General features: G+C 46.9%; 1 long non-coding RNA gene across 1 annotated transcript; it reads right to left on the reverse strand.

The window, feature by feature from the left end:
• Positions 1 to 356: 356 nt before the first annotated feature.
• On the reverse strand, positions 357 to 2,432 carry LOC142069649 (uncharacterized). The gene is made up of 3 exons (XR_012665584.1): positions 2,282 to 2,432; positions 1,696 to 1,753; positions 357 to 1,055 (listed from the first exon to the last, which is right to left on the reverse strand). It is a non-coding gene; the product is annotated as an uncharacterized LOC142069649 (long non-coding RNA).
• Positions 2,433 to 10,165: the final 7,733 nt, after the last annotated feature.

Consider the following 10,165-nt stretch of genomic DNA (forward strand, 5'->3'; position numbering starts at 1 on the left):
AGGGTCATCGGGAGGAAATGGGGACCCATCATTCTAGAGAGCCCTCTGGGGAATTTTCTAAACCAGACTCTGTGTGAGAGTCTGATTCCACCTCCCCATTTTCAGACATGCCAGTTTGAGAGCCTCCAGTCAAGGGCATCTCTTTTTGTCCCCCCTCCCCATTACCTCTTTAGCCCTTTTTAAAATTTTTACAGCGACCCTGGCCTGGAACTTTTTGGCAGCCATTTGTTTGTCCACCAAGCGCTGTCCCCCCATTTGTTTACATCTGAGCTGATGTGTATCCTTGAGGGTGCCCCTTTTACCCAGGCCCCTTTCCACGACTAGTCACGCCTGCGCAGAGCCAAAAATGGAAGTATTTTTCAAAAAGTCACCCACCAAAGCTTTTGCTTTGTTGATGTGCTTTCCAGCCCTCCGTTCTTTTAGACCCCCTGAAGATACACCATTCACCGGTATTCTGAACGAAGCATCATATTTTCCCCAAACCTTTTTAGAATGCCGTTCTTTTAGAACCCCCGAGGATACAGCCTCCCTCAGTCTTCTGAACGAAGCATCGTAGGTGGGCGTTTTCACTCATGGTTTTCTCAGGGCTTGGTGTGGAGGTGGCCGCTGAGGAACTGGAGTTGTGTTTGCGTGGTTGGTTTTTACCAGAGTCTTTTGTTTTGTCCTTGGCTTTGACGTATTTGAGGTTTGGACTGCCCTGATGCTTCATCTGCACTCTTGTGCTGTTTTGAGTTGTTAAAGGTCTCAAAGCAGATTTCTGGTTCTTTGGCTGGTCTGGTGGAGGTGTCCCTGTAGCTCTGACTACAGCATTGTCAGGAGAACTGCACATACCCGATTAGGGGGGAAGGAACATATTACAAAACTTAACTTTACCATCTTTCTCACCCACACCGATGTATTTACTTAAAATACAAAACCTCATAACCTCCCAAACACAGTATATTTACTGGGCTTCATCCATCCATCTGGTGAATTTTTCTTTTCAGCTGTCTCGTTTCTTTTTCTTTTAAGCTTGTTTACCCTCTGGTCTAAGGGTCTCTCATGTTTTGACCGTACTGTGGAGCAGACAATATTATTATGATTATGATTATTATTATTATAAATCACATGAAACTGTCTTGTAAACTTAAAAATAAAATATTCATTAGGGTGTTTTTCTTTTTAAAAAGTCAAGCTTTAAAATAAAATAATCCATTTCAGGCTGTACAACAAACAAGAGTTTTGAGTTTATTTCTACCACTTTAAAACAAAAAACAACAAACCCACAAACATTTTTTTAAATGCACTTCAGTTTGCAAAATGAAAACCAAACTGCTTTTAAAATCAACTTTTAAAATCCAGTTTAAAACATATTTTGCACATTAAAAAAGCACCCTGTTAATTTGAAACACACCATTACCATCAGTTTGCAGCCATATACTTAAAAAAAAAAACACCTATATTTTTTTACACACACACAGAGAGAGAGAGTGAGAGTTTAAAACACAGTTTGCAACAAAATACTTTTCAATAAACCCACATGCATTTAAAAGCCAATTGCAGAAAGTTACGCCCCCCCACCCCACCCCCATATGTGTTTGGGCCTTTGGATTAAAGAACAAGCAAAAATGTTAGTTAGTATTACCCCCAAATCCCTATCCAACCTGTGTAATACCTGAAGTTATTAAGCAAAACTACAGTTAAACTGGTTTTTACCTTGGCCCGGTGATGAAATGCAGTTTAAAGTGATTGGTTCCATGCTAAACAGATCACACTGCAAGAAACATAGGCACCATTATTTACTAAGACAGCATGGCCAACGAGTGATATAATAGAATATATATTTTCAGAGTTAAAAACAGGGAGCATGGCTCCTTTTGCAGTCCAGCAGCCATTCAAGAGAGTTTCTGTTGAAAGAGTCTCCAAAATACATGAGGTTTTTACACCATCCTAAGCCTTTGTTTCAAACAGACTTCAAAATAGGAGCTAGCAGGTTGATTTGATCGCTACAACTCTCAAATAATAGCTACTTAAGGACATTAGGCACCCCTCCCTAACATTCCCTTTTGTGATCTGGGGTGGGGGAATTTGTTATACCAATAAAATAAAAACCAGCAGGATCTTATTAAAAGGGAAAAGGCAAAATGCCACATTTATTGTGCATACAGAAAGAATCATAGTAAGCAGTTAGTTATAGCTATAACATTCCATTCAATTTCATATTTATTCACACATTCATTCATACACACACACACACACATACACACACACACAGGTTCTGCAAGGTTGTTATCATAGTTACCAGCCTTAGAGTTGCTCATGCCAAGCCACTGGCCAGGTGGCCTGGACACGAGGAGGGAGCAGGGCCTTGTCAGATGCACATCTGACGCGCCTGGAAGTTGGTTTGCAGAATCAGACCCCAAAGTTTTCCATTTCTAGAGTCCATTTTTATAGGAATTTATTCCTATGCCAGCCTACCCTTCATCATGCTGTTGCTGAATCAATCAGCAGATGGCACATTCCTGACGGCTCCGTCTTGTTCTTCGGTTCTCCCATCCTTGAGGCTGTTGGGTGGATTCCAGTCTGCCCTCCGGGGGTCCTCTGGTTGATGCCTTCTTTGGCCGACGGACACTGGATTCTTAGGCTGGCACCTCCCTGATCATTCAGTTATTATCCACACCAAGCATCCACCCACATACATCCTCTATCTCTATTTTAAAGCACAATTGTTAACAAAGCCAGATAAATACAACAAAAGGGCGGGGAGTCTCTGTGTGCTGTTTCTGTTGTTACAAAGTGTTGCTTTGAGAACAGACTCTGTCTAGGATGTACTAACACAATTAGCAGCTTGCAACTTTCACAGGGAGAGGGAGAGAAACAGTACCAAAACCCAAGAGACCTCTTAATTAGTAATACCCTGGAATTTAAACTATGGGGAATCAAACTCATTTGTGATTTTAATACAGAACTTCTTTAGTATGATCCAACAAATTAAGGTGTCTGCACAACCGAGCTGCTTTTGGCCACATTTTTTTCCTTTTAGTTAAAATACATTTTTCTGTAGGGCCTTCTTACAGTATTAAACAGTAAATCGCCAATCCGTAATGTAACTGTACCCATTTCCAAGTGGGGACCCTTTGCAGATCTTTGGGGCTTGTTTTTTAAACATGTTTCTTTCATGCTTAAAGTTTGGGGTGGGGGGTTGAAATAAAATGGTTGTATCACAACCATAATAAACACCCACAGCTTTTAAAAATTTGTCTTTCGAGCAAATGATTGTTCTAAAGCATGGTGAAGATTTGTGAACCCTTCAAACATTTCAGTTTTGGGTTAGACCCGTGTGTGTGTGTGGGGGGGGGGGGGTTTGGTTGGTTGTTTTGGGTTTTTTGGGTAAATATAGTATTTTAAACTTTTAATGGCTTTGAATTGCTAGAAAGAGTGACCCATAGCATTCAAACAACTCCTGGGTCATATTTAAACTGTCCAGTAAAGTTCTGCCAGTTTCTGGGTCATTTTCACTGTCCAATAGTGCTCTACCAACTCCAGGGATTACATTTAAACTGCCCAATAGCATCTGCGAATTCCTGAGGTTTTATTTCATTTCATATTAATCCAAACTCACCCACCCACCTCCCTTACTACGGGTGCACACCCATCAAATTTATCCCTCTAGCAACAAGGGTAAGGAATCACAGTTACCTTCGCTATTCAGTGGGGGTGTGGTTAAAACCATTCAGTTCAACAGGATGAGTCAACTCTATTGTACTCAAACACATGTCTGAACCATCCCTGTTTTGTTTTCGTGTTGTAAGCAGAGGCAGGATGAGCTCTACCCTGACATCTGGTGGTGAGTTGTGGAAAAGGACTTCAGGAGCTGATCTCGTTTGCACAGGCACACCCACCCCGCCTAGCGTGAGCCCACAGGAGCCCAAACGGTCACTTTGGCTGCTGTGGGATCCCCCGTGTCTCTGTTATTGGGGCAGGAAGAATAAAGTGTTGTTATCCTGATTATGTGAACCAAGGACAGTGGAACTGTCCTTGGCCTTTTATGACGGAGGGACTCGCCATCAACTAAGTAGCACTCGCTAGGCAAGGGACAAGGATTCCAAAACTAGTAAATTGAGAGAGTTTAGAGGTTTGTGCCTAGTGATGTGAGCCCCCTTCTGAGGGCCCCAAACACCCATTGCACTTTCTCTCCATTGTGTAATGTCAGAGGTAATTTTGATTCTATTAGGAGTTTGGTTACAGACTGCAGAGCTGACGTCACTTTGGGTTCATGGTGTCCCAGCTCTGAGGCCCCCCTACTACTTAACACAGTATTCAGTGATTTCAACTTGTCATAGGGGAGCTTCAGTGCCCCACTGGTGGGGGCTTGACCTGGTTTTGCATTGTGTTACTGGGAGGGAACTCCTAGATACTGAATCCAGCCCCTGTTGTGGCTAACTCTGATGGGCAGAAGGGTTACACTGTAAACACATTTTTAGGATTTGTTCCCCTCCCGCTTCACAGCTTTTTGCTGTAAATGGGTCTCTTTTACACAAAGACACAAGACCTAGGTTCTCACAAACCATTTTTTTTCATTTAAAACTCATACAGCTTCTTGAAAACAAACCCAGAGGCTCCATTAAAACTTTTAGCTCACTTAAGGGCCAGAGACCTTCTAACAGAAACACAGATAATCGCAAAGCCCTTTTCATTCGATTTTTTAAAATGTACAGCGACCAAGTTTTATATTGCATGTTTGTCCCCTCATCATTCTCTCAATTAATCCTTTTAGATTTCTTACAAATAGACTTTTTCTTAAGCAGGGTTCTGTCACTTTTTGTGTGGACCAGACGGTCAATGTAACGCTGTAAGCAGGCATCTTCCAGTTTGGACATTTTCTTTAAAACAAGGTCAGGGTCTCCACTGAATTGCACAGCATTTCTCAAGGTCACCCCTTGCGCTAAATGTTCTTGGGTTAGGCACAGATGTTGCATAACATAACCTGTGGCAATAATAGTGTTCAATAAGCTTTCCAAACATAGCTCAGCACACAGGTCCCAGAGCTTGCAGTTTCTATCCATTGAAGTCCAAGTCACACAGTCATGGTGCCATTGGGCTGGGGCATCTATGACACAGCCCTCACCATTTTCAAAAAGCTTTTCCCTAAGACAGTGATGAAGAACAGCATAAACAGCAACACGTACAATAGTCCGCATAACATTTTTACGCTCATGATGTGGCACTGGCTCAGCAAGTTCCATGCCAAGCCTCCTCCTAAACTCCTCGTAGCCGTCCTCCTCGGAGTCATCTTCAACAATTTCTAGCGGCGTTGAGCAAAAACAAGGCGGGCCTGGTTCACCTTCGCTGCTTGATGCAACGCCGTCCAGGGCCTCCGGGTCCTCTGGAAAGGCATCGTCAAGCTGTCGAGAGATTTTCAGACAAGAAACAAGCGTAAGTTCCCACTCCTTGTTTTTAGATTTACACAACCCCTGGTTCCTAACCTCATTACACCCAATCATCGACCGTCGCTTCTTAATCATTCATGTACCTGAGCTACGTCTTTTCCATTCACCTTGTCTGCCAGTGCCTCCCCCACGCCATGATGGCCTTCCTCCTCCAGGGTGGCGGATGACGAGAGGCCACCATGCTCATGGGGGTGTCTCATGAGCAGTTGGGCTTCAGGTTCGGATTCTGGCATATCCATCAATGGCTGGGCCAAAGGAATCCCCTTGGCTTTTCTCTCATCCTCTTCAGAACTGTCGCTGCTGTAGCGCTTTCTCCACACAACTCCAAAGGTCCTCGGGGCTAAAACAAAGTCTGAAGTTCTTACAGGGGTGGTAAAGGAGTCCACGTTTCCTCTCAGCCTTTCCACAATTTCTAAAACACGTCTTCTTGGTAAGAGATGGCCTCCTCTTCCCAGCGCTGGGACTTATGAGGTGATGGTTCTGCACTCTGATTGGCAGAGGACATTGGAAGGAGTCCTTAGAGGGGTCACATGACCCTCTTCTGGGTGGTGGAGCCCGTCCCAGAACCCACCCTATTTTGGTCGAATCTCCTTTTGGGGCTGTCCTCTGTGGCCAAAACCCATCGCGAATGGTAGAGGGTGGTGGGAGGAGTTCTTAGACGGGTCACACGAGCCACTTCCTGACGGGTCACCCTGCCCCAGAATTCCCCCCAATTGGGCAAATCTCCTCTCGGGGTGGTCCCCAGCGGCTGAAACCCCTGCTGATTGGTAGAGGGCAGTGGGAGGAGTTCTTAGAGGGGTCACACAAACCCCAGAACTCCCCCTGATTGGTCAAATCTTCTCTCGAAGCGTTCCTGTGGGGGCAGAATCCATCCTGATCAGCAGAGGACAGTGGGAGGAGTTCTTACAGGGGTCACATGACACACCTTGCTTCCGGACATGTGTCCACCTTGACCCTGGAAGTAATACTCCCAAGAGGTGGGACTTCCAGTGACCTGTGTGCAGGGCTTACGGGGTCAAGGGGTGGGGTTAACGTTTGATTGATGGTAGGGCTCTTATACTACTCGCTCCCGCTACCCAAAATTGGAACAAAAGCGACGAAAATACTGGAGAGAAAGAAAGGAATGTTTTAAATGTTTTAAATCCTTGTACTGTGCTGTAAATTCTTTTCCCCAAATTAATTCAAAACATTCATTTGTATTTTTTATTTTTCTATGTTTTGTTCTTGTTTTATAACAGAATACAGCAACTATAATACTGGCCAGTATTATGCTTTTATAAATAGAATACAACAACCATAACAGTGGCCCGTATTAGCCATTCTCCTACTGCTCAGATGCTGTAAGGGAGAGAAGGCTCAGGCCCTGTAAAGTAGGCTGGGTTGATTTTTTATGACTCGAAGTGTTTTTATTACACATCAGGACATCTAGTCATTCTGATTTAATTGGGGATTGGTCCTGCTTTTGAGCAGGGGGTTGGACTAGATGACCTCCTGAGGTCCCTTCCAACCCTGATATTCTATGATTCTATGCAGCCTCTGGACAAGCTCAGTGATAAGCATGTACATTACACTGCTTGCTCAGGGGTCATTACTATAGAAACAGCCAAGTACTGGCCCAGATCCTCAAATACACCTGACCTTTAGACTCTGGGTTGTTCTAAATTATGCTGTCTTGTAACAGCCATTGCTGTACGGGAGATTGCTGTAGCACTGGGGTCGGCAACGTTTGGCATGCAGCCCCCCAGGGTAAGTCCCCTGCCGGGCCAGGCCAGTTTGTTTACCTGCCGCGTCCGCAGCTTTGGCCGATCGCGGATTCCACTGGCCGCGGTTCCCCACTGCAGGGCAACGGGGGCTGCAGGAAGGCTGCAGGGCTGCAGAATCAATCCTGAAGCACTTGCATGAGAGGAAAGTGATCAGGAACAGCCAGCATGGATTCACCAAGGGAAGGTCATGCCTGACTAATCTAATCGCCTTTTATGATGAGATTACTGGTTCTGTGGATGAAGGGAAAGCAGTGGATGTATTGTTTCTTGACTTTAGCAAAGCTTTTGACACGGTCTCCCACAGTATTCTTGTCAGCAAGTTAAGGAAGTATGGGCTGGATGAATGCACTACAAGGTGGGTAGAAAGCTGGCTAGATTGTCGGGCTCAACGGGTAGTGATCAATGGCTCCATATCTAGTTGGCAGCCGGTATCAAGTGGAGTACCCCAAGGGTCAGTCCTGGGGCCGGTTTTGTTCAATATCTTCATAAATGATCTGGAGGATGGTGTGGATTGCACTCTCAGCAAATTTGCGGATGATACTAAACTGGGAGGAGTGGTAGATACGCTGGAGGGGAGGGATAGGATACAGAAAGACCTAGACAAATTGGAGGATTGGGCCAAAAGAAATCTGATGAGGTTCAATAAGGATAAGTGCAGGGTCCTGCACTTAGGACAGAAGAACCCAATGCACAGCTACAGACTAGGGACCGAATGGCTAGGCAGCAGTTCTGCGGAAAAGGACCTAGGGGTGACAGTGGACGAGAAGCTGGATATGAGTCAGCAGTGTGCCCTTGTTGCCAAGAAGGCCAATGGCATTTTGGGATGTATAAGTAGGGGCATTGCCAGCAGATCGAGGGACGTGATCGTTCCCCTCTATTCGACATTGGTGAGGCCTCATCTGGAGTACTGTGTCCAGTTTTGGGCCCCACACTTCAAGCAGGATGTGGATAAATTGGAGAGAGTCCAGCGAAGGGCAACAAAAATGATTAGGGGTCTGGAACACATGACTTATGAGGAGAGGCTGAGGGAGCTGGGATTGTTTAGCCTGCAGAAGAGAAGAATGAGGGGGGATTTGATAGCTGCTTTCAACTACCTGAAAGGGGGTTCCAAAGAGGATGGCTCTAAACTGTTCTCAATGGTTGCAGATGACAGAACGAGGAGTAATGGTCTCAAGTTGCAGTGGGGGAGGTTTAGATTGGATATTAGGAAAAACTTTTTCATGAAGAGGGTGGTGAAACACTGGAATGCGTTACCTAGGGAGGTGGTAGAATCTCCTTCCTTAGAGGTTTTTAAGGTCAGGCTTGACAAAGCCCTGGCTGGGATGATTTAACTGGGAATTGGTCCTGCTTCGACCAGGGGGTTGGACTAGATGACCTTCTGGGGTCCCTTCCAACCCTTATATTCTATGATTCTATGATTCTATGATTCTATAAGCCGTGGCCAGCACATCCCTCACCCCGCGCTGCTTCCCGCAGTAAAACAGAAGGTTTATTAGACGACAGGAACATGGTCTAATACAGAGCTTATAGGTGTCGAGAACCGGACCCTTCAGCTGGGTCCATTTTGGGGGGCAGTGAGCCAGACAACCACGTCTGCCCTTCACTCCATGTCCCAGCCAGCCCAAACTGAAACTCCCTTCAGCCCCTCCTCCTCTGGGCTTTGTCCCTTTCCCCGGCCAGGAGGGCACCTGATTCCTTTGTTCTCCAACCCTTAGGTCTCACCTTGCAGGGGGGAAGGGCCCAGGCCACCAGTTGCCAGGAAACAGGGTGTTGGCCATTCTCTGTGTCCAGACCCATGCACACACCTGCCCTCTAGGTATCTGCAACGATCATACACCCTTCTCCCACCACCTAGATACTTAAGAACTGCCTAGGAGAAACCGAGGCACCCCCACACTATTCAGAGGAAACATTAAGAACAGTCCCACTTCGTCACACTGGGTATGAGATTTTGCTGTTTGTGCAGGGAGCTGGGAGCCCCAGGGCGCCCTGTTTAACCCTGGGACTTGGTGCCTCGCCAAGAGGCCCTGCAATGAGTGTTGGGCTGAAACCCAGCCAGCTTGGTTTACATCCGGCCCACAACAGCGTCAGATGGAGCGAATAGGCCAAAGTGAAAGCAGAGCCTCTCCCCAAGCCTCTGGGAAAGACTGACCTGCCTTGCAGGGCGGGTGTGCAATTCCTAGCTTCTCCCTCCCTCCTGGCTGCTGTTAACGGGAGGCAAACAGGGACGGCAATAAACTCCTCTGGTAGGAACGAGCCTGCGCCGCTGGGGAACGGAGCCACCTGGAGCGGATTAAAAGCCCTAGTCCCAGAGCCAGGGCAAGTGCTCTCCTCTGGACAGCGGTTGGGGACATCATACAGGGCGGCTTTCGGGCCCAGGGTTCTCATCCTGGCGCTTCAGCTGCTAGTTACCTGGGGCCTCCTGTTCTGCAGCGCTGAATCTCACAGCTGCACTGAGGTCACTGGGGCAGATCCACTGCTCGTGTCAGTGACCACGGCTCCAGGAACGGGGCTGGAGAATGTGCTGTGCCCCTGGACAGGGCTGGGACAAACTGCCCCAGCTGAGGTCTGCCCCAATGGGAGCTATGGGGAGCCCAGCGTACTGGAAGCTGCTGCCGCCCCTGCGTTTGTGATGGAGAATGTGGGGTGATGGGGGGGGGGCAATTCAGCACAAACAGCTCCTTTCGATTTCCTCCCAGCCACCCCAGCATGCCTGGGGACTCCCCTCCCCAATCAATCAAAGCCCAAGACGGGGATCTGAAGCTCGATATGAAGTTAATCCTCCGCCAGCTGATGTAACCCACGCACCTTCTGGGTGTGGTGTTGTGTCCCATCGAGTGGCACCAAGACCATTCGAGAGAGAGATAAGATGAGTCTGCTCTGCAGCCGTCGCTAACAGCCAGGGGGCTTTTAGCTCATGCAATAGAGGCTCATGCACTAAGCTTCAGAGGCCCCAGGTTTGATCCCCACCCG

Source organism: Caretta caretta, chromosome 20 (assembly GCF_965140235.1).
Source record: "Caretta caretta isolate rCarCar2 chromosome 20, rCarCar1.hap1, whole genome shotgun sequence".
Classification (NCBI taxonomy): domain Eukaryota; kingdom Metazoa; phylum Chordata; order Testudines; family Cheloniidae; genus Caretta; species Caretta caretta.